Raw genomic sequence first — 25,334 nt, 5'->3', positions numbered from 1 at the left:
TGTGTTTTGGATAAGCTGAGTGAATGGGCAAATCCTTGGTAGATGCAGCATAATGTGAATAAATGTGAGGTTATCCACTTCAGTAGCAAAAATAGGAAGGCAGATTACTATCTGAATAACTATAAATTAAGAGAGGGGAAAATGCAACAAGACCTGGGTATCCTTGTACAACAGTCGCTGAAAGTAAGCATGCGGGTGAAAATGGCAGTAAAGAAGGTGAATCGTATTTAGGCCTGAAAGTAAGAGGATTCAAACGCTGGAGCAGTGATGTCTTGCTGCAATGAGACAGGGTCTTGGTGAGGCCATTCCTGGAATATTGTCTGCAGTTTTGGTCTCCTTATATGAGGAAGGATGATCTTGCTATAGAGGAAGTGCAGAGAAGGTTTACCAGTCTGATTCCTGGGTTGTGGGACTGATGTATGAGGAGAGATTGAGTCGGTTAACATTATATTTACTAGCGTTTAGAAGAATGAGGAGGGATCTCATAGAAACCTATAAAATTTTAACAGGTCTGAAGAGGGTAGATGAAAGAAGGATGTTACCAAATGGTGCTGGTGTCCCAGAACCAGGGGTCATAGTCTAATGATATGGGGTAAACCATTTAGGACTGAGATGAGGAGAAATGTTTTCACCCAGACAGAGGAATTTACTACCCTAGAAAGCAAATGAGGCCAAAACATTTTATGTTTTCAAGAAGATGTTAAATATAGCTCTTGGGACAAAGGGGATCAAAGGACATGGAGGGAAGACACGATCAGGCTATTGATTGGGTGGTCAGCCATGATTATAATGAATGGCAGAGCAAGCTCGAAAGGCCAAATGGTCTACTCCTACTCCTGCTCCTATTTCCTACGTTTCTATTTCTGAAAAATACAATAAATATTATTGATTTGGAAGTCAATTCAAAAAATAATAAATAATGGAGTATAAGAAGTTTTAAAAGGTAAAAAGAAAGAAATCTATTTGCAACTTAAGCAGCTTTTCAAATGTTGTAGATGTTGCAAATACATCAGTGTCGTGTTACTTTAGTAAATTTGAATTATTATAGCAATAGATAAAACTCTGGCTGCATTACCTAAATATTAAAATGTTCACTCCGAATCCTCGCAGACTCTTTATGTGCCATAGCACCATGCATGTCCAGGGAGAAATTATTTCCTGTAAAGCAGCCTAAATCCTAGATCCACATTCTCCTGCCTGTTCCAGTGACCACCACTTGCTAGCGCTGCCATGTGGAAAGTGATAGTAGATTTTGGAAAATGGTGGCGAAGGACCCCTAGTGGAGAGGGGTCTTGCAGTGGTCTTTTGCCCAAGTCTTTGCCCAGGATATTTCTGGCACATTAGGATCCCTTGCTGCCTCTCCCAGTGATGCAGAGGCATCTTTGGTGTATTGCTGCTAGAATGCCTTAGTTCCATTGGTCTCCCTATTGATGGTGAGCATACTGTTGATGAGCTAATGCGGAGGTGTAATAAACCCAAACTAAGGGAGATGGGATGGGATGGATACAGTGGGATGATGAGAGATCACTGAGATTCTGTCATAAAGAGGAGACTTCAACTCTTGTTAAAAACTATTTGCCATAATGGATAAGGAAACTGTAGTGCTGATAGTGGGTGGAAGTGTCATAAATCATGATAGTTAATGCATCTCAACAGTGTGAGTCAGACTCAATAGGCTGAAAGAATAATGAAGAGCCATTGTTGCATGATTCATAGCAGAATCATTTTTAATGGAAATATTATGCAATTTTTGAAATAGTATGACATTTATATGTCTTTGAATCTCAAAAACTCTGGTGAAAGTGTAGAATTTTTGAATTTAATGCTTTTCAAAATGAGAGAATCACTGTTAGAAAGCAGAATGTTTTATATTTCAGGCATTTTACATTTCCAACTTCATGGAGCACAAGTACATGCAGAGCAAAGATTCCTAATTTTACCCATTTTCAAAAGAGCATTCCAACAATAAAGTTATCCACTTGCAATCCTTACATTTTGACAACACAATCGCTGAAACAATTATTTTTGGGCTTATTTCTTACTTGCTGGTTTATTCTGATGCATTTTTGTGCTGTGATAGTTTGGGATGAGCTGTTAAGAAGGATCTTCTCACTGATGGATAAATTCAAGACCTGAACATCAAGATCTGATATGTTAGCACCTGGAAAAGATTATTGGAAATATTATGTGTGGCTCCTAGCGGCTGAAAGTACATTTATAGATCATTAATTTAAAGGTTTAAAAGCCCTGTCCCAATGTATAATTTTTCCAGCATCAAGAGTGAGATTATTCATTTAAAGCCATACAAGCTTTCAGCATTGGCTCATTAAAGTACAGTGGCAGTGGTTAGCACTGCTGCCCCACAACTTCAGGGACCTGGGTTCGACTTCTGGCTTGGGTCACTGTCTGTGTAGAGTTTGCACAAACAGTTCTTCCTGTGTCTGCGTTGGTTTCCTCCAGGTGCTCCGGATTCCTCCCACAGTTCAAAGATATGCAGGTTAGGTGCATTGCCCATGCTAAATTGCCCCTTAGTGTGCTAGGTGAGAGGGATTAGTGGGGTAAATATGTGGGATTATGGGGATAGGGCAAGAGTGGGATTGTTGTCAGTGCAGACTTGATGGGCCGAATAGCCTGCATTGTTGGGTTTCTATGACTCTACATCTGTGCTAGAATTGTGCCAGAACAATCCAAAACCAACCTATGTTTCTGTTCTCCTCCATTGAGCTGTAAATTTCCTGTCCCAAATATATATCCACTCCTCCCTTAAAAGATACAATGCCTGCTACCTCAGCTATTCAATGAGGCCAACAATCCATGCTGCAATGTGCCATCACTTAAAGAAGCAGTTTTGTGCTCTGGGTCCATGCCCACTAGGAACAAACCACACTCATTCCATGTGCAACTTAGATGACAAAGGGGACTTTCACCTGTTCAGGCTGCCCAGCAGTCCACTGCACTCCCCAATTCCCAATTTTTTCATAGTAAGATAACTAGATTTCAAAGTAAATGTAAAATTGCACTGCAGCAATAGTTACCTATTTGCTCTAGTTTTAACGTATGCATAAATGGGCAATAAGCAATATCATTACCACACACAGGAGAATTCTGACTGGATAAAAATGCTAATTTTTTTGACGTGAATCTACAAATGCAGGCAGAGAGTGCAATTTTTGTCAAGTTCTTAACAGCTTTGTCCAGAAAAATATCTTCATTTATGGATCAGAATTAATCCAATTTTAGCATTCATTATGGAAATTGCCCTCATTTTTAAAACTAGATGCTGACCTTGAAACATGTTTGATGAATGTTTGCACCTCAGAATTGAGATAGGGACTGATCAAGAATTTTTTTTAATTAGGTAGTAAATTGTGCGTTAAAGACAACCTGCATATTGCAACTTGACACACAATTTCAATTGTAATAGCCACATTTAATTATGGTGGGGTAGGGAGTGAAGGGTGGTGGGAATGGATAGGAGAGCGCTAAACCTGGTCCAGACAATTTATATACTGAGATATTTAAGAATGTGCCAGTTAATAGCAACTTTTTTAGTGACTAAAATTTCAAGTGCTACTTTCTGACAATTCATTTACTACTTGTCTGCAGATATAAGAATGATTGAACAACATATTTGAAGAAGCAGTATGAACTACTTTACATATTTACATGATTCCATTGCTGTAAACGTAATAACGTGATCCACCCTCAGATTTCACTGCTTTTTTTAAAGAATTACCTTCTGACCAAAACCTCTGTACTTCAATATAGAATATGATTACACATTCTTCTAAAGTACAAGTATAAGCAACAATCCAAGACTCTTCATCCCCTTTACCTATTACCCATTTTTAATTTCCTTCCATTCAAAGCACTTGAATTTGCAACCTGGGGATCTGTGTCCATTTCAGATTTTTGTCACCTATTTCCACAGCACTTAAATGGTCCTGACCAAATCCATGAATAACATCTTATGTGTCCATAACCATAATGTATTAGCCCTTCTCAACCTTCTGGCTTTCATGGACTATGATTCCATTCTTCTATACCCAAATATGGCCAACACATTTGACTAATGGTGGGGAGGAATTTTCCCAGGCCATTGGAAGTAGGTTTGGAGGGGAGAGGGCTGGCGGAATTGTCAGTGGACCGGTATCACAATGTGTTTCTGCCTCCTTTCATCTTTCTTGGGATGGGTTCACGGAGAAGTTAAGGAACCCACAGCTAAGGCAGTCAGAGTAAGGCGATTAAATTCATTGAAGAGGCTTTTAGGAGGGACTTTGCCTGTGGAATTTTCCTTTCCTAATAGTGGAAAGGTCTGTGTCTCAATTCCAGCAGTGAGGAGAAGGCACAAGCACATTGGGAAAGACCGCCTCAGTGAAATTGACAATCTACAAAGGTTTTGGTCAGTTACACTGAAGAGCTGCAGACATGGCTGGGCTGAGAGGCTGCTATGCTTCTGTCAGAGAGTACTATCACTGCTTCTCAGATGTTTACCAACTGCCCTGAAGGCATTTCACTTGACCAGCACTTCACTCATCGTCAGATACACTTCCCTACTGCCAGCCTTCAGAGTGGTACAGGAGCAGTTTTGGCAACCACATCATTTTCCATGTGTTCATAATTTTCATTGCAGTGAACCTATTTAAAGCAGGAGATTAAAAAAGAACAAAACTTTCATTTCACATTTGATTCTGCAGGTATACATTTTTCCAAAGATGTCTGTTACCCTTTCCATTAGAATTCGAGTTTTACTCCTATAATAGACAGATTGTTCTTTTGCTCTGTTTTCTCCAACTTAGTTTATAAGAAGTCTGCATTTGGTGCCACACTAACATCAATCTTAGAATAACTCTTCTGATAATTTCTGCGCGTTAGATGCTATGGCAGCCATTAGTTGATAGACTGTGATAAAATCTGAATTCCTATCAGAACTGTTAGAATTGCCTCCCAGCTTGGAAGATGAGAAAAATAGCAGATGTGTGCGTCTCTTTTATCTTTTTTTAAGCCATGAAAGCAAATTATAGTATTCACAGCATCTCCCACTGCCACCCATTCTTGCTATGCATACATCCTGCAAAGACCAAAATGGAAGGCAGTTACTTTTACTGTCTGTCAAACTGACAGTTTGACAGTTGGGGGCTATAGTTGTTGAGAATTTTGGGACAGCTTCTATAACTAACTTAGTTGTGCAAGCAGAGGCTGAATTGGCAAAAGCTAAGAATGCCCAGCATGAAATCTGATTGTAATTCACAGTGTGAGACACAGGATATGGTAGTTTGAGGAAACAGCATGTAGGACTGAACTAAAAATACTCAAACGCTTTAGGAAGCTGAAGATCAATTTGGTTTCATGGCTTTAGTCTTTACTTTTTCAGACACAGTGTACTGATACTTGCTTCCAGTCGAGGCTGCAGTGTCTTAAAGGAATGCATCTAAAATAAATTGACTATAAATCTATACCTATAAATTAATAGTACTTGACTGCTATCTATTATTAAAATCCCTTCTATTCTTAACTTTGTGGTTCCAAAAAAAAGTCATGACTTGCTCCATAACCTCGTGAACACAATCATGATGGAATTTGTATTTACTGAACTGGGTTACATCAACAGTACTCTGTATTTGGGTTCCATTTAATAGGAATTCAGCTGAACCAGCTTCACAACTACTGTTTCTACTACAGCAGGCTAGAGATTGCATTTCTGCAGTAAATAGTTTACCTCTTGGCTCATCAAAGTCTTTCCACCACTTAAAAGATACAAGTCAGGAGCATGGGGGATACAGGGAAAGGTATCTAGATGGATTGAAAACTGGCTAGGCAACAGGAGACAGAGAGTAGTAGTGGAAGGGTCCTTTTCTAGCTGGAGGTCTGTCACCAGTGGTGTGCCGCAGGGCTCAGTACTGGGACCTCTTCTATTCGTAATATATATAAATGACTTGGAAGAGGGAGTACATGGTGTGATCAGCAAGTTTGCAGATGACACAAAGATGGCAGGATTGGCGGATAGCGAGGAGGAGTGTCAGGTGACACAGCAGGATATAGATAGGCTGGTATATTGGGCAGATAAATGGCAGATGGAATTTAATCCTGATAAATGCGAGGTGATGCATTTTGGAAGGAATAATGTAGGGAGGAGTTACATGATAAAGGGTAGACCTATTAAGAGTATAGAAATGCCGAGGGACCTGGGAGTGCAAGTGCACAAGTCTCTGAAGGTGGCAACTCAGATGGAGAAGGTTGCAAAGAAAGCTTACGGTACGCTAGCCTTTATAGGAAGGGGCATAGAGTATAAGAGCTGGCGTCTAATGCTACAGTTGTACAGAACGTTGGTTAGACTGCATTTGGAGTACTGCATCCAGTTCTGGTCACCTTACTACCGGAAGGATGTGGAGACCCTGGAGAGAGTGCAGAGGAGGTTTACCAGGATGCTGCCTGGTATGGAAGGACTGGGTTATGAGGAAAGATTGGGTAAACTGGGGCTCTTTTCCTTAGAAAGACGGAGATTAAGGGGGGATCTGATAGAGGTGTATAAAATAATGAAGGGTATAGATAAACAGTGGCAGGCTTTTTCCTAGATTGGAGACAAATATCACGAGGGGCCACGAGCTTAGGGTGAGAAGTATAATTTGGATGCTAGAGGGAGGTTTTTCACACAGAGGGTCGTGGAGGTATGGAATGCACTATTAAGTAAGGTGGTGGCGGCAGGCACGCTGGACTTGTTTAAGGTTTACTTAGATAGACACATGAGCAAAACGGGGATGGAGGGTTATAGGAGACGGTTTTAAATAAGGGTCAGAGCCTCAGAACGTTACTGGAAATCTAATGCTACATGTGTTGATGTTTTGTCTCTTGGTGCGTCGGTCCACCTTGTTGTCTAACGAGGGGCATGCACACGGTGGGTCGTGCATGGGCTGCTCTTGAATGTTTCGAGAGTGGCCTAGTACTTTGCGTCGTTTGTGTATGCTTAAAACTGGACCAGCAGATGGGCACCACAACAGCTCAGTGACTATCACTGCTAGCTGTGCAGATACATGGATTTGGGCCAGTGTCTGTGGGAGTTTGCGCATTCTCCCTGTGGTTGCGTGGGTTTCCTCCGGGTGCTCCGGTTTCCTCCCACACCCCAAAGATGTGCTCTTAGGCTGATTGGTGTAACAAATTGTCCCTAAAGTATTCTCCCCTGAATCTGGTTTCCAATGGGGGTACCATAAGCATAGACACGGGTCAAGGGAGGTGTAGGAAAAATACATTGTTAAGATGGCGGTGCGGGCTCGTTGGGCCGAAGGGCCTGTTTCCCGTGCTATGTTGTTCTTTGTTCTTTTGTTCTTTGTACTATATATTGCCTGGTTGGGTGAAACTGAAATAGCACCCAAGAAAGTCAACACCATCCTGGGCCAAGCATTCTACCAAATTGCCAGCCAATCCAGCCCAAAGACTTGCAGGTTAGGTGGATTTGGCATGCTAAATTGCCCCTCAGCGGGCAGGCTAGGAGGACTGGCCATTGTGACTGCACAGGCTTACGGATGCTTGTGCATGCAGGAGCTCGGTAAGATGCTCTTTTGCAGAGTCAGTGCAAACTAGATAGACCAAATAGCTTCCTTCTGCACTGTGGAAATTCTATCATTCTATGGATCTGCCAGTTTAAACACCCACACATTCCTTCACTGATGCAAAAAAGCTGTTGCAATGTGCCCTGCTTACAGAATGCACTGCAGCTTCTTCAATAACACCTCCCAAACCAACAACCTCCATCACCTAGAAGGACAAAGGAACTTCATCTCCAACTTTCTTTGCAAGCAAAAACCTGCAAGTTATCTTAACTGGAACTTATTCATGACAAAAACAACATTCACCCAATTTGTGTCTACCAAACTTCCCTTCATAGAAATTTGTTGTGTTTGGTAAGACTACTTTATAGAATCACATAACTCCTTCAGTGCAGAAAGAGGCCATTTGGCCCATTGAGCATACACCAACAATAATTCCACCCAGGCCCTATCCCTGTAACCCCAAGTATTTACCCTGCTAATCTCCCTAACCTTAAGAGGCAATTTAGCATGGCTAATCAACCCAACACATTCATTTTTGGACTGTGGGAGGAAACTGGAGCATGCAGAGGAAACCCACGCAGATACAGGGAGAATGTGCAAACTCCACACAGTGATCCGAGGCCAGAATTGAATTCTGGTGCTGTGAGGCTGCAATGCTAACCACTGTGCTAGGTGCCACCCTACTTAAGGCATCATTTAAATATCTACCAACCCCTACTGGGGATCATGACATCTTTAGTAAGCAAAGGAATAAATTATTGCTTCTACAGCTGGAAACATCTCTCTTTTAGGATTTTTAAAGTTAAAGCTGTGGTCAGAAAGATCCAGTCTAGTGCCGTGCTCATCCCCATCTTGCGCTGGGAAGACTCTCTCTTGTTCGGAAATGACAATCCATCTCTGAGCATCAGGCCCAAAAATTAGACTTCTTTTGAATGGTCAGTCTGGAGCGCAGAGTTCAGTGGCTACAAACTGAAGAGAATTGAACAAAAACAACTCATGGAGGAGCAACTCCCAGCTTCACAAATTCCAAAAATACTCTTTATTCAAATTAAACCTAGTTTCCAATGAGTGAACCATATTGATCATTTAATAAGTGCAACAAAAAGTGTCATGCATCAGGAGTGTGTATTCTTAAAACCTACTTTTAATGCAGGGCACCAATAAAACACAGGAGTGAATAACATCTCATAAGTGAATAACCTCTTAAGGTTAGGGAGATTAGCAGGGTAAATACTTGGGGTTACAGGGATAGGGCCTGAGTGGGATTATTTTTGGTATATGCTCAATATGATTCTATAAAGTAGTCTTATCAAACACAACAAATTTCTGTAAAGGGAAGTTTTGTAATTAGGACCTAAAACAGTGCATCTTTTTGGTGCCCAGCAGAGGCCGGAACCTGCCAAAAGAAGATTTATCCATATAGCTCCCATCTGACAAAAGCTATTCAATCTATCAAGCTCACTCCTGCAGACCATGGACATTGTGTATGAATCATAAGTGCCTCTGCACACAAAGGCTGATTTGGCTGAACAGTGGGAAATCATCCCACATTACTGTTGCTCTGGTGCATTGGAAGTATTATCTAATGGCAGTGAAGGGCTGTAGGCTAACTATGATGACACCTTTTGCTTACTACATTCAAGTGTGCCTAATGCCTGATTAACTGTGTAAGTGTCCAGCCTGGAGATCTGATTTTAAGAACATAAGAACATAAGAAATAGGAGCAGGAGTAGGCCATCTAGCCCTTCGAGCCTGCCCCGCCATTCAATAAGATCATGGCTGATCTGTCGTGGCTCAGTTCCACTTTCCCGCCCTCTCCCCATAACCCTTAATCCCCTCTCTTATCAAGAACCCATCAACCCGCTTCTTAAAAATATTTAGCGAGGCAGCCTCCACCACTTCAACGGGCAGAGAATTCCAGAGATTCACCACCCTTTGAGTGAAGAAGTTCCTCCTCAACTCCGTTCTAAACCGCCTCCCCTTTATCTTGAGGCTGTGCCCCCTAGTCCTACTGTCTTTTTTGAGCGGGAAGAGTCTCTCCACCTCTATCTTATCCATCCCATTCATCATCTTATACGTCTCAATGAGATCTCCCCTCATTCTTCTAAACTCTAACGAGTACAAGCCTAGTTTATTCAGCCTCTCCTCATAGCTCAATCCCCTCAACTCCGGTATCAGCCTAGTAAACCTCCTCTGCACTCCCTCCAGGGCCAAAATATCCTTGCGCAGGTGCGGCGCCCAAAACTGCACACAGTACTCCAGCTGCGGCCTCACCAATGCCCTATACAGCTGCAGCAAGACCTCCCTACATTTATATTATAGGGAGCAGGCAATCTTTCAGTATGTTGTGCAGCCCTTATCACATTATCTGCCCTCATGTAAATCATCCCCTCTTTCTGAACTCCCAGTTTAAGCAAATAAGATAGTCTGCATCAAAATTATTGATGGCTTTCAACAATTTTGGTCGTAGTACATATTGGTACCGCTGACATAGGTAGGAAAAGGGAAGGGGTCATGAAAAGAGAGTATAGGGAGTTAGGTAGAGAGCTGAGAAGGAGGACCTCAAAGGTAGTAATCTCTGGATTGCTGCCTGTGCCACGAGAAAGTGAGAGCAGGAATGGAATGAGGTGGAGAATAAATGTGTGTTTGAGGGATTGGAGCAGAGGGCAGGGATTCAAGTTCCTGGATCATTGGGACCTCTTTTGGAGCAGGTGTGATCTGTACAAAAAGGACGGGTTGCACTTGAATCCCAAGGGGACCAATATCCTGGCGAGAAGGTTTGCTAAGGCTAATGGGGAGAGTTTAAATTAGAATGGTTGGGGGGTTGGGAATTGAAATGAAGTGACTGGGAGAGAGGAGGTTAGCTGCAAATAGAGAGAACTTGTCGACAGTGTGAGAGAGAGGAGAGGCTGGTGATGGAGAAGGGGAGCGCTCAGGCCGAAGATTTGAGATGTGTCTATTTTAACACAAGGAGTGTAGTTAAGAAAGTGGATGAGCTTAGAGCATGGATAGCTACTTAGAAGTGTGATGTGATGGCCATTACAGAGACTTGGATGACTCAAGAACAGGGAGGGAAGCAAAAGAGGTGGGGGAGTGACACTGTTGATCAGAGATAGAGTCACGGCTGTAGAAAAGATGGACGCCATGGAGGGATTGTCTACAGAATCTCTGTGGGTGGAGGTTCGGAACAGGAAGGGGTCAATAACTTTACTGGGTCTTTTCTATAGGCTGCCCAATAGTAACAGGGATGTTGAGGAGCAGATAGGGAAACAGATCCTGGAGAAATGTAATAATAACAGAGTTGTGATGGGAGACTTTAATTTTCCAAATATTGATTGGAATCTCCCTAGGGTAAGGGGTTTAGATGGGGAAGTTTTTTTTAGGTGTGTTCAGGAGGGTTTCCTGACACAGTATGTGGATAAGTCTACAAGAGGAGAGGCTGTACTTGATTTGGTATTGGCTAATGAACCTGGACAGGTGTCAGATCTCTCAGTGGGAGAGCATTTTGGCAATAGTGATCTTAACTCTATCTTGTTTACATTAGCATTGGAGAGAGATAGGATCAGACAAGCTAGGAAAGTGATTACCTGGAGTAAGGGGAATTAAGAATCCATCAGGCAGGAAATTAGAGGCATAAATTGGAAGGAGGTTTTCTCAGGGAAATGTACAGAAGTAATGTGGCAGATTTTCAAGGAATATTTGTCTGGAGTTCTGCACAACAACGTTCCAATGAGACAGGGAAGTTTTGGTAGGTTACAGGAACCATGGTGCACAAAAGCTGTAATGAATTTAGTCAAGAAGAAAAGAAAAGCACACAAAACGTTCAGGGAGCTAGGTAATGTTAGGGATCTAGAGGAGTATACAACTTGTAGGAAGGAACTTAAGAAGGAAATTAGGAGAGCCAGAAAGGATCATAAGAAGACCTTGGCAGATAAGATTAAGGCAAACCCCAAGGCATTCTATAAGTATGTGAAGAGCAAAAGGATGAGATGCGAAGGAATAGGACCTATCAAATGTGACGGTGGGAAAGTTTGTATAGAACTGGTAGAAATAGCAAAGGTGCTCAATGAATACTTTACTTCAGTATTCACAGTGGAGAAGGATCTTGGTGGTTGTAGTGCAGGCTTGCAGCAGACTGAAAAGCTTGAGTATGTTGACATTAAGAAAGAGGATGTGTTGGAGCTTTTGAAAAGCATCAAGTTAGATAAGTCACCGGGACCGGATGGAATATACCCCAGGTTACTGTGGGAGGAGAGGGAAGAAATTGAAGAGCCCCTGGTGATGATCTTTGCATCATCAATGCAGATGGGAGAGGTTCTGGAGGATTGGAGGATTGCAGATGTGGTTCCTTTATTCAAGAAAGGGAGAAGAGATAACCCAGGAAACTATCGACCAGTGAGTCTAACCTCAGTGGTTGGTAAGTTGATGGAGAAGATCCTGACAGGCAGGATTTATGAACATTTGGAGAAGTATAGTATGATCAAAAGTAGTCAGCATGGCTTTGTCAAAGGCAGATTGTGCCTTACGAGCCTGGTTGAGTTTTTTGAAGATGTGACTAAATACATTGACAAAAGAAGAGCAGTAGATGTCATTTATATGGACTTCAGCAAGGCATTCAATAAGGTCCCCCATGCAAGGCTTATTGAGAAAGTGAGGGGGCATGGGATCCAAGGTGACATTGCTTTGTGGATTCAGAACTGGCTTGCCCACAGAAGGCAAGCTTGTAGGTGGATCTTTTTCTGCATGGAGGTCGGTCACCAGTGGACTACCCCAGGGCCCTTGCTCTTTGTGATTTTTATAAATGACCTGGATGAGGAAGTGGAAGGACGGGTTGGTAAGTTTGCCGATGACACAAAGGTTGGAGGTGTTGTGGATATTTTGGAGGGATGTCAGAAGTTGCAATGAGACATAGGTAGGATGCAAGACTGGGCGGAGAAGTGGCAGATGGACTTCAATCCAGGTAAGTGTGTGGTGATTCATTTTGGCAGGTCAAATAGGATGACAGAATATAATATTAAGGGTAAGACTCTTGGCAGTGTGGAAGATCAGAGAGATCTTGGGGTCTGAGTTCATAGGACGCTCAAATCAGCTTCGCAGGTAGAGGATGTGGTTAAGAAGGTGTATGGTGTACTGGCCTTCATCAATAGAGGAATTGAGTTTAGGGGTCGGGAGATAATGCTGCAGCTGTATAAGACCCTGATCAGACCCCACTTGGAGTACTGTGCTCAGTTCTGGTCATCTCATTGCAGGAGGGACGTGAAAGCCATAGAAAGGGTACAGAGGAGATTTACGAGGATGTTGCCTGGATTGGGTGGCATGCCTTATGAGGATAGTTTGAGAGAGCTTGGTCTTTTCTCCCTAGAGAGACGAAGGATGAGAGGTAACCTGATAGAGGTGTATAAGATGTTGAGAGGTATTGATCAAGTGGATTCTCAGAGGCTTTTTCCCAGGGCTGAAATGGCTGCCACAAAAGGACACGGGTTTAAGGTGCTGGGGAGTAGGTACAGAGGAGATGTCAGGGGTAAGTTTTTCACTCAGAGGGTGGTGGGTGCATGGAATCAGCTGCTGGCAGTGGTGGTGGAGACGGATTCGATAGGGTCTTTTAAGAGACTTTTGGATACATACATGGGACTTAGTAAGATAGAGGGTTATAGGTAAACCTAATAAGTAGGGACATGTTCGGCGCAACTTGTGGGCCGAGGGCCTGTTTGTGCTGTAGTTTTTCTACGTTCTTATAATTTAAAGATCTTTTATGTATTACCACAACTACTTAATTTTATTTCAGCAAACAAGCTCACCTCTGGATTTCTGCCTAACAAAGCCAAGCTTAGCTTCTTAAAGCACCCCTGACTACTCTGTGAACTCCTTCCGCAGAGTGCTAAAAATTGCGCCAAAAACTCAAAATTGCAAATGCACCATAGTGATCTGTACAAATTAAAATAACTTGTTAAAACTTACAGTTAACTGTCCTTGAGAAAGATCCTCTTATGCTTTGATAGCAGTTCTCATGGACAGGAAAGATTCAGTGAATGATCAATAGTGCAGCAAATGAGGGCTGAATATTATAGATTGTAATGTTAGATTAATATCTTGCACTGTCACTGACCTTAGCTAGAGAAGCAGCTTGTATAAAGGGAATTATAGTGTAACTGCCATGAAACTATGACGTTGATTCTAAAAGCATCTACTCTTGCCATCATTGTAACTGTCAGTGTCCTCCAGTTAAAATGTCTATTTATTTCCAGTATACAAAATCGAACGCCGTTTGCTGGAAAGTCAGTGGGTGAGGTGACAGCAGGTCCTAGTAAGCTCCACAATTGAATTCATTGTATGGAATTGAAATGAAGGACGATTGACATCCTTTACAATTTTTCGAACCTGCTCTGCCATTCAATATGCTCATGGTAATCCTCTATCTCAATGCAATATTCCCGCTCTCTCTCCATACCCCTTGATGTCATTAAGATCTAAAAAAAATTATCTATCCCTTTCTCAAATACATTCAGTGACTTGACCTCCACACCCTTCTGTAGTAGAGAATTCCAGAGGCTCACAATTCCTTGAGTGATTTTTTTTTCCTCATCTCAATCCTAAATGGTCTACCCCATTATGTCTCATGATATTAGATTCCCCAACTAGGGAAAACACCCTTTCTACACCTGTCTAGCCCTGTTATAATTTTATATGCTTCAATCAGATGTCCTCTTAGCCTTCTAAACTCTAATGAATACAGGCCCAGTTGAACAAATATATCCTTATAGGTTTGTCCTGCCAACTCTGATATCAACCTAATATACTTCTGCAGCACTCCCTCTGTGGCAAGTATATCCTTTCTTAGGTAGGGAGACCAAAGCTGCAAGCACTACTCCAGATGTGACTTCATCACAACCCCATATAACTGCAGTAAGAGATCCCTTCTTCTGGACTCAAATTCTCTTGCAATGAAGGCCAACATGCCAGTTGCCTTCCTAATTGCTTTCTGCAGCTGCCTTGCCACTTTTACTGACTGGTGTACAAGGATACACAGATCCCTTCATGCACCCACAGTTCCCAATATATCACCATTTAAATAATAGTCTTTCTGTTTTCACACCAAAGTGTATAACTTCACATTTAGCCACATTGTACTGCATCTGTCCACTCTCTCAACTTGCCTAAGTCACCTTGAAGCTTCCTTGCATCCTCTTCACAACTCACAATACTACTCAGTTTTCTGTCATCAGCAAATTTGGAAATGTTACATATAGTTCCCTCGTTCAGCTCATTTTCAAATATATCATGATCAGCTGGGCCCCAACCACTGATCCCTGTGGTACACCATTCATTGCCTGCCTCTCGGAAAAAGGTCCATTTATTCTCACTGTTTACTGTCAACCAATTATTGATCCATGCCAATTCATGACTCTCAGTCCAATGTACTTTAATTTTGCCCACTAACTTCTTATGAGGAACATTTTCAAAAGCCTTCTGAAAGTTGAAGTACACCACATCCACTGGTTCTCCCTTATCTATTCTACCTGTTACATCCTCAAAAAACTCAAGTCAATTTGTAAAGCATAATTTGCCTTTCATTAACCCATGCTGGTTGTGTCCAATCTAGTTTATACTTCTTCTGTTATTTCTCCTTTTATAATGGATCCTAGAATCTTCTGACGTATTCTAACTGGTCTGTAATTCTACCTTTTTAAATTGGGGTTACAGTTACCACGTTCCAATCTGTAAGAATTACTCCAGAGTCGATAGAAGTTTGGAAGATGATCACCAATGTATCCAATATTTCCAGGGCCACTCCCTTTAATATTCTGGCATGTAGATTACCAGTTTCTGGTGATTTGTCAGCCTTTAACTCTATTAATTTCCCCAGCACCACTTTCTTACTAGAATTATAGAGTCACAGAGGTTTACAGCATGGAAACAAGCCCTTGGGCCCAACTTGTCCATGCCGCACACTTTTTACCACTAAACTAATCCCAATTGGTCATATTTGGGCCATGTCCCTCTACACCCATCTCACCCATGTAACTGTCTAAATGCTTTTTAAAGGACAAAATTATATCTGCCTCTACTATTATCTCTAACAGCTGGTTCCAGATGCTCACCCCCTCTGAGTGAAAAATTGCCCCTCTTGACTCTTTTGTGTCTCCCCCCTCTCACCTTAAACCAATGCTCTCCAGTTTTAGACTTCCTACCTTTGGGAAAAGATGTTGATTATCTACCTTATCTATGCCCCTTATTATCTTATAGACCACTGAAAAATCACCCCTCAGCCTCCTCCTATGACAAGGGAAAAAAGTCCCAGGCTATCCAGCCTTACCTTATAACTCAAACCACCAAGTCCTGGTAGCATCCTAGTAAATCTTTTCTGAATTCTTTTGAGATAAATAATATGCTTGCTATTATTATTTTGACCTGAACTGTACACAGTATTCCAAGTGTGGCAAATATTGAACTGTTTTCTGGCTGCAAGGATATCTAATGAACGTTAGTTCAGGAATAGAACATCTGCTTCTGAAATTGGATTCATGTAAGACACTTGTACCAATTTAGTTGAAGCCTATTTATAGGGTCTCTAAAGTTGAATCTCTGTGGCGTTCTCTAATTTTGGAAGAAATTCCACCCAGATCCAAGGAAAGTGGCACAAGTGCTGTTTACTGCCGTTTCTTTGGAGTTTCTGTGGATCTTCTGCCAAAGCTATGGCAGGAAATTGGAATTCCCTCCCTATCTCCCAACCTCCATTCCCCTTGAATACTGAACCTCTAAATGGATAAATACATTGTGGGATAGATCAAAGATAATTGCAGCTAAGGAAAGTCATTTGTGCCATCTTAATTCTCGTACTCAGAGAAAAAACATCCCCTTTCCAGCATTCTGCATTGTAAATGGTTTCAGGGCTTTTTCTTTTCTCCCACTATCGTATCTGACAGTTTAGTCATGAGGTTGGTTATTTTGTATGAAAAGTAACTTCCCTTGAAATCAGTCCCACAATTAATTCAATAAAAACAGAAGATGCTGGAAAAACTCAGCAGTCTGATAGCATCTGTGGAGAGAGAATGGAGCCAACCGAAGGATCCAGACTCAAAACGTTGGTTCTATTCACTCTCCAAAGATGCTGTCAGACCTGCTATGTTTTTCCAGCATTTTCTGTTTTTGTTTGTTTTCCAGCATCCGCAGTATTTTGCTTTTACCCACAATTGTTTCTTATTTGAAACTGTATTCCCCTAATTCTACTCCCACAATTCAATTCAACTGAAATATTCCCAATTGATCTATACCTGTGACAACTTTATCAATCGCTGTGTTATCATTTCTCAGACACCACCTTTCTACTTTGTGAAGCCCCCGTTTCTCCCTTTCACGCGGATGACTATATAGATCAACCTTATTTTGCCTCTCAGAACTTGAACGTCTTGAATGTTCTTGAATGTCTGCCTTGTTTCTTAGCAACTGGAATTCGATGCAGTATTAAAGGAGTATTCTGACAAACCCACTGTAACATTTGATCACTTGGATTTATTTACCAATGTTTTAACTACATACCGAATTTTCTTCAATTCTACCCTCTCACTAGATCCTTGGTTCTCTTACTTTTCTGGGAGATTATTTTTTGCGCCCTTTTTTGTGAAGACAGACCAAAGTATGTTCAAATCTCTATCATTTCTTTGTCCCCATTATAATTTCCCTGGCTTCTGACTATAAATAACATTTGTCTTTACTAATCTTTTTCTGTTTACATATTTATAGAATCTTTTACAGTTAATTCCTATGTTGCCTGCAATTTTACACTCATACTCTATTTTCCCCATCTTGATCAAAATTTTTGTTATCTTTTGTTGAATTCTAAAAGGCTGCCAATCCTCAGGCTTGCTGCTTTTTTCTGGCAATTTTATACATCTCCTCTTTGAATTTAATATTATCCCTAATTGCTTTTGTAAGCCATAGTTGTGTCACCTTTCCTCTTTTATTTTTGCACCAAACAATAATGAATAATTCTCGTAATTCATGCACAAGTTCTTTAAATATGAACCATTGCCTATCTACGATCAATCTCTTCATAAAGTTCCCCAATCTTTTCTTGCCAATTTGCGCCTCATACCCCCTCTTATTTAAATTCAGGATACTGATTACTTCAGATTTGATTACTTCATTCTCATTTTTAGATGTCAGAAAACGTTAACATGACTTGTGACATTAAAACCATAAGAATGGAAAACATGAAGCCATTTAGTCATTACCCTTTTGTTTGTGTTGGATGGACAATGCCAGCATCCAGCTGGAGGTTAAACCTGGCTGAGGAAATGAGCAGGCCTCTGATTGTACAAGCTGTCATGAAATGTTTCTATTTTACCTACTGATGTAACTCGAGAGGGTTCTGCTGATTCCACCATGGTTTATGGTTGGATATTTTAAAACATTCATTTATGGAACCTGGGCATTGTGGCTAAGGCAACATTTATTACCCATCCTTGGTTGCACTTGAGAAGGTAGTGGTGAGCTGCCTTCTTGAACTGCTACAGTTCCTGAGGTGTAGGTACAACCATTGTGCTGTTAGGGAGGGAGTTCCAGGGTTTTGACCCAGCGAAGTGAATGAATGACAATATATTTTCGAGTAGGCTGGCAAAGTGGCAGTGGTTAGCACTGCTGCCTGACAGTGCCAGGGCCCTGGGTTTGATTCCCAACTTGGGTGACTGTGTGGAGTCAGCACATTCTCCTATGCCTACGTGGGTTTCCTCCCACAGTCTGAAAGACATGGTTAGGTGCATTGGCCATGATAAATACTCCCTCAGTACCCGAACAGGTGCTGGAGTGTGGCAATTAGGAGATCTTCACCATAATTTCATTGCAGTATTAATGTAAGCCTACTTGTCACACTAATAAATAAATATAAAAAACTCAAAGTCAGGATGGTGAAAGACTTGGAGGAGAACTTCCAAGTGGTGGTGTTCCCAGGCATCTACTGCCCTTTTCCCTCTGGATAGTAGTGGTCACGGGTTTGGAAGGTGCTGCTTAAGGAACCTTGGTGAGTTCTTGCAGTGCATCTTGTAGATGGTGCAAACGGCTGCCACAGTTCATCAGTGGTGGAGGGATTAAATGGTTGTAGAAGGGGTAGCAATGAAGCTGGCTGCTTTGTTCTGGATGGTATCAAGCTGCTTGAGTACTGTTGAATCTTCCAGGCAAGTGGAGAATATTCCATTGCACTGATGACTTGTGCCATGTAGATGATGGACAAAAGCCTCACTAAATTTCATTGCCAACTTTTCACAAAGTAAAATTATGATGACTTGTGTCTCAGGGTTCAATTGCAAATGGAAGTTGGGTGGGTTTTCCAATGGGCAGATGACCTATTCCACCAGTTTACTACCCAGGCAATGAAGGTGAAAATTATTCCCTAAGTATTGTGACCGTTCCCTTCCCATGTTTTAACACAGATGGTATCCTTTGGAGATATGGTGAGACCCAAGTTTCCAACTTGTTTTCGAACAAGTGAATGCAGATTATGCGACTAGATAATGCTGTGATCCTTCTTTTCCAAGCACACATTTAAAGTGAAAGTGCAGAACACCTTCCAGTCATGTCAGAACAGGTTGAAAGGCATTCTTAGTGGTTTACATGTTGTGCCTGATTACTTGGTAGAGGGGAATCCTGACTCACTAGCATGGCAGTTTTCCCCTCGCTAATAAATAGCTGCTACCTTAGCCACTGTGCATTGGACACTATTAGCCCACTGGACGAGCTCCTCACTAACCGTGTACATGTCTCTGGGGAAGGTACATACAGATTCAAAAAAAATCTTTACTTCCTGCAAAACCACTTCCAGATCAGCATTTATAACTTGCAGCATTTTTCAACCTATCCCAATGTTCTTTCTGAACATACTTCCTTCAACTAACAGCTGTAACCATTTCCCGACCTTTGCTGCACTGACTCACTCTGAGCTCTTTGGGAATATGTAATTAGGCCGACATTGAGAAGCGGGATAAATTCAGCTGTCTGCAATTTTAGCAAGTTCAAAACTTACTGTGATTCAGTACTGCAACCAAAAAAAGCAGTCAGCTTTCTTACAGGAAGCAAATGAACTTGGAGAACGATCACACTAATCCTTTTGGGTTAAGAGAAGGAAGGCGTTTTGCTTTAGCACACTTCTTGCCTCAATAGGGCACGTACAATCCTGTCTAGTTTGTAAATGATATCAAGTCAAGGAGCAGCCATGGAATCAGAGGCGGCAGTTCAGGACATGGCAGCACATGTTATTGGCCAAAATATGGTAGTGAGCAGAACAACGGCCGGTTAAATTCCATTGTCAATTGCTGCACATTAGAAAAAAGAGAAAAGATGTCACGTATTGAAATAGCTATGGGTGAAACTGAAAAGAAACCAAGGAAATCTTTCTAGAACAGGTACTAAACATGCCCAATCAACACAATGTACCGATCAACAAAACAAACAGGATATACAACTATGTAGTTAAAACATTGGTAAATAAATCCAAGTGATCAAATGTTACAGTGGGTTTGTCAGAACACTCCTTTAATACTGCATCGAATTCCAGTTGCTAAGAAACAAGGCAGACATTCAAGTCCCGAAAGGAGTAGTGAGGAGAAACGGGGGCTTCACAAAGTAGAAAGGTGGTGTCTGAGCAGCGACAACACAGCAATTGATGAAGTTGTCACATATAGATTGATTGGGAATATTCCAGTTTAATCGAATTGTGGGAGTAGAATTAGGGGGATACAGTTTCAAATAACAAGTGGATAAAAGCAAAATACTGCGGATGCTAGAAACCTGAAACAAAAACGGAAAATGCAGGTCTGACAGCATCTGTGGAGAGTGAATAGAACCAACATTTTGAGTGTGGATTCTTCGGTTGGCTCTATTCTCTCCCCACAGATGCTATCAGACCTGCTGAGTTTTTCCAGCATTTTCTGTTTTTATTGAAGTAATTGTGGGACTGATTTCAAGGGAAGTTACTTTTCATACAAAATAACCAACTTCAGGACTAAACTTTCAGATAGGGAGTGGGAGGAAAAAAAAAGCCCTGGAACAATTTACAACGTGGGATGCTGGAAAGGGGATGTTTTTTCCTCAGTGAGTACGAGAATTAAGGTAGCACAAATGACTTCTCTCAGCTGCAATTATCTTTGATCTATTCCACAATGTATTGATCCATTTAGAGATTCAGTATTCAGGGGAATGGAGGTTGGGGAGATAGGGAGGGAATTCTAAAATTGCCTGCCATAACTTTGGCAGAATATCCACAGAAACTCCAAAGAAACAGCAGCAAACCTCATTTATACTGCTTCCCTTGGATCTGTGTGTATTTTCTGACAAAATTAGAGAACGCCAACAAGATTCAATTTCAGAGACCCTATAAATAGACTTCAACTAAATTAGTGTAAATGACTTACATGAATTCAACTCAAGATGATGTTCTATTCCTGAATTTCATTAGATATCCTTGCAGCCAGAAAATGGTTCAATAGTTGTAGGTGAACAGTGCCAATAATTGATTGTGTGGTTTGAGCTGTTCTACTGACTCACAAACATGACACTAGCAATTGTTTTTAGACAGGCTCCATTTAGTCCAATAATGGATGTGAAGGAGGAAATTGTGACCTGGTGTAAACAATCCTTTTATTTATTGACTTGCCAATATGCAACGTCTTAACATAAAATATCAGCATCCAGGCATTTACCATTGACCAGCAACTGAACTGAACCGAACCATATAAGTAGTGGCTACAGGAATAGGTCAGAGGCTGAAAATTCTGAAAATGGCCAGTAACATACCTCATGATTCCTCAAAGCTTGAGTAAGTCTCAGATGTCTGCAGCCGTCATGATGCAAAGTTGTGCTTGTGGACCACGTCACTTATACTACATGTGCAAGTGAAGAGGTTTTGCAATGAGGGGATTTGAACTGTGTGGAGAAGCCTCCAGAAATGTAGAAGTTGAATGGTAACATGATTTACCAGTAAGACATTATTGGAACTGTTTCTTACAAACGAATGCAAAAAATGACTGAATTTAAAAGTGATGAACTTTTACAAGGTTGAGAGACAAAACTTAGTGTTATTAAGCACAGATCACTGAAGCGTCATGATCAACGTAGAGAAACTGCAGCTGAACCTAACAAGATACACAGTTGAATTAACAGAACTATCCAGCATCATTCAATGGGCAGCATTTTGACACTGTACCAGTCATTTGGTAGGGCACAGATTCACTCAAAGAACAAAGAAAATTAAAAGGACAGGATCTGGCCCTTCAGCTCTCCCAGCCTGCACCAACCATGCTGCCTGGCTGAACTAAAACCCCCTACCTTCTGGGGACTATATCCCTCTTTTTCCACTTCTGGTGTTCTAACATAAGAAGTGATCCAGCAACATTGGAAAAGGTCCAGAGAGTTACAAAAATGATCAGCTTTAAGAATCTTATATAGTCAGACTCTAGAATCCTGGTCTATTTACTTTAGAACAATGACAATCCTTTTATTTATTGACTTGCCAATATGCAACGTCTTAACATAAAATATCAGCATCCTGGTGTTTACCATTGACCAGCAACTGAACTGAACCATATAAGTAGTGGCTACAGGAATAGGTCAGACCTGATAAGTGCTAAGGGCTCTGAATTCATCCTATTTAAAAGTAGGAATGGATTGGATATTAGGCATATTTTCTTTCCCCTGAAGCAGCAAGCTTCTGAAATACAATGCCAGCTGGAGTGGCAGTGCTAAATGTCTATCTTCAGAAGGTTCTTTATTGCAACAGAAGTCACTTCATTTAGTATCTTTATGGGCAACATGTCTGTATATTAACTCTTGCAGCAAAGCTACCCATGCCCTTGGACCCCAATTTACAACTCTGCAGTCAACAATCTAATATATCAGTAGAGTTTCTTTGTACATTTAACCATTTCCCTTATTAAATGAAGCAATACTGTAGAATTTGAATGGAGGGCAGCATTTTGATTTTCCAGGACAGCATTTGTACAAGACCTTCTAGGACTAAGGACAGAGAGACAGAGCACCAATTGTCAACACAGATATGTGCAATTTAAAATTTGCCTGACAATTTTCATGCACATTATGCCAAATAAATTCTTTTGGCTCTCATCCCAAGTGCATGCAAACACATGCACTACCAGAATATTTACCTTTACCACTCTTGCCTGATGCAGCATATGCCACTAATAAGCCAATTATATAAGCTAATGTGGTACGCCAAAAACAAATCAACAATTCAGTAAGGTCACAGTTATGTAACGTATCTAAAATGCCAATTCCAGTCAGAGTTCTGAAGTGACTGTAGCTTGCACAGCATTCAAATCTAGTAAAATGTTATTTTGTTGCAAGTGAAAACCTAATGTTTAATCAACTTAATTAGATTTCAGCTTGTGCCCAAGCAGAAGGACTCAATCAGTTTACGTTCTATTACTGGAGCTGACTATTCAATCTATGTTGATATTTCAATGCTGTAATGTAAATATTAAATTATCAGAGGTGCTAAATGTTAGATAAAATTTTACACTGCTTGTCCATTGATGTGGCCACAAAAGAATTTCATTGTACTATTTGAACAGGAACAGGAAAGTTTGCCTATTGTCTTCACTACCACATGTTCCTCAATCGCCACCACGTGTACAAATTAATGGCTTGTTTATCTCATTATTGTTAGTGTGACCCTTCTGTACACAAGTTAGCTATTGTAGTTGCTGGTGCAACACTGATAACATACCAAAAGTTGACTTTGGAATGTCTGGAGGATATAAAAGGTGCCTTTTAAATCCAATTTATTTCTCAAAATATTAAAGATGCTATATTTTGATCAATACATTTAAATCCAAAGTGAATTCCTTCATGAATTTATCATGTGTGTTTTATACTCTGTTAAAGATACATATCATTCTTTTTCCTGCCAATGCAAAATTTGCATGACAGACTAAATGCTCGACTCATCTTCATGTTGGTCGCAAAATCAATTTCATTCTCATTTGTCTGCCCATTTGATTGTTATATTGAAAAAATATCAATTAAATTATGCAGATTAAGATTAAATATATTGATCACTTTTGCATTTACACTTACAATTATAAATGTGAATATTTTCGTAGATAGTGTTTAGTAGTTCGGCTTTATAACCAAGAAAGCAGATATTAAGGTGAATAAAAATATACTCTAATAAATTACAAATTAGAAATACCATAACTTAATGAAATAAAGACAAACATCTGCAAAATATTGTACGAATGTTACATGCACTTGAAACTCACTTTTTGAAGAAAATACTATCAGAGTTCTTGGACAAGATAAAGTACCAAAGCTAACAAAAGAAAAAGCAGTATAAATTCAAAATGAGATATTTGTAAGAGTAATAGATAGCCCCTTTGACCAAGGTGTATAACATGTTTCTTTCTTTACACATACTATCCATCCACAGATTATTAACTCTGAATAAGATGTTTCCATACTATGAATTCCTAAAATAAAAAATGCACAACGCTCGATAAGGATCAGACAGATTATTAAATTTTTTAGGAATAATTTTCTCAATTCTGGACTGACAGGAAAAGGGGGGGGGGGGAAAAAAGGCTCTTCAACATTATGTTAAAATGTGAACTCCCTCCCACACATGAAGTAAAGCAAGCTCTCCTCACACCAGCTGGTAATCAAAGCACAACATCAGATGTATGCCGGAAGACAGCATGCAGGAGAAATGTCAAAGCAGTTGAGTCAGCATCAACTCCTCCAGTCTTTCATTGTGACAGCATTAACACAAAAGGATGAAATTATACGCCTATGCTCGCTGTAATATAGGTCTCTCAATAGCTTGCAGGAAACTCATCAGCAGCCCTACGGGAGCAGAGACAGGGTGTTAGAGGTTTCTTATTCAGGCACACCTGGGGTGCTAGATTCAGGAAAATCGGTCCTTGCAAACAATTAACACTTAAAAATTTATGGTGAGGTTATTCTTCACAGTAAGGGTTAATTGCATTTTTCTGCAAATTTTTACATTCTCAGAATTGTTTTAAGACAACATAAAATGTAATTCAGGCTGGTTTTCTGCAAATTTTGTAGAATCAGGAAGGTACATAACAACCATGGATAGCTGTCACAAAAGCTCAAGAGCAAGAGGGCACAGATTCAAAATAATTTGCAAAAGTAGTAAGTTGTGTGAGGAAAATTCTTTTCACCCACAGGGTAGTTAGAGTTCGGTGGAGGCAGGATCAATTGAGGTATTCATTAGGGAATTAGATTGCTATCTGAAAAGGAAGAATGTGAACAGTTGTAGGGATAAGGCAAGGAAGTGGGACTTGATAGAATGCTCTTTCAAAGAACCAGTTCACAACTGATGGGCAGAATGGCCTCCCCCTGCACTTTAAAGAGTCTGAGATTCTAGTCATGAAGCTAACTTAGGTTTTGATATGAAAGTGACATAAAATACTGTCTCTAATAAATATCGTTCTTCAAATTTGATTTCAGTTTGATGTAGCATCTGAGATTAAGATCAAACAATGGCGAAAGTTATAGACAATTACAATACTACAGAAAGATCAGGAAATGTGGGAAATTATCATGTTCTTATACAGGCATGGAAATTTCTCACTTAAAGGAATATAACCTTGACCGAACAGTTTAAAATTACTGTGATTGATTCTGTTCATACTCAAACTATTGAGTGAGCAGCATGGTGACACAGCGATTAGCACTGTTGCCTCATGGCACCAGGGACCTGGGTTCAATTCCAGCCTTGGGTGATGGTATGGAGTTTGCACATTCTCCGTTTCTGCG

At 40.7% G+C, this 25,334-nt stretch overlaps 1 protein-coding gene across 1 annotated transcript in view; it reads right to left on the bottom strand.

Moving 5' to 3' along the window:
- The window catches only part of wdcp (WD repeat and coiled coil containing), a 72,314-nt gene that overhangs the window by 14,866 nt on the left and 32,114 nt on the right, over positions 1 to 25,334 (bottom strand). The window lies entirely within an intron of this gene.

The sequence above is a fragment of the Carcharhinus amblyrhynchos genome, chromosome 7 (assembly GCF_965287045.1).
Source record: "Carcharhinus amblyrhynchos chromosome 7, sCarAmb.v2.hapA, whole genome shotgun sequence".
Lineage (NCBI taxonomy): Eukaryota > Metazoa > Chordata > Chondrichthyes > Carcharhiniformes > Carcharhinidae > Carcharhinus > Carcharhinus amblyrhynchos.
The sequence above is the reverse complement of the archived record's forward strand: the minus strand, read 5'-3'. Positions and strand labels throughout refer to the sequence as shown.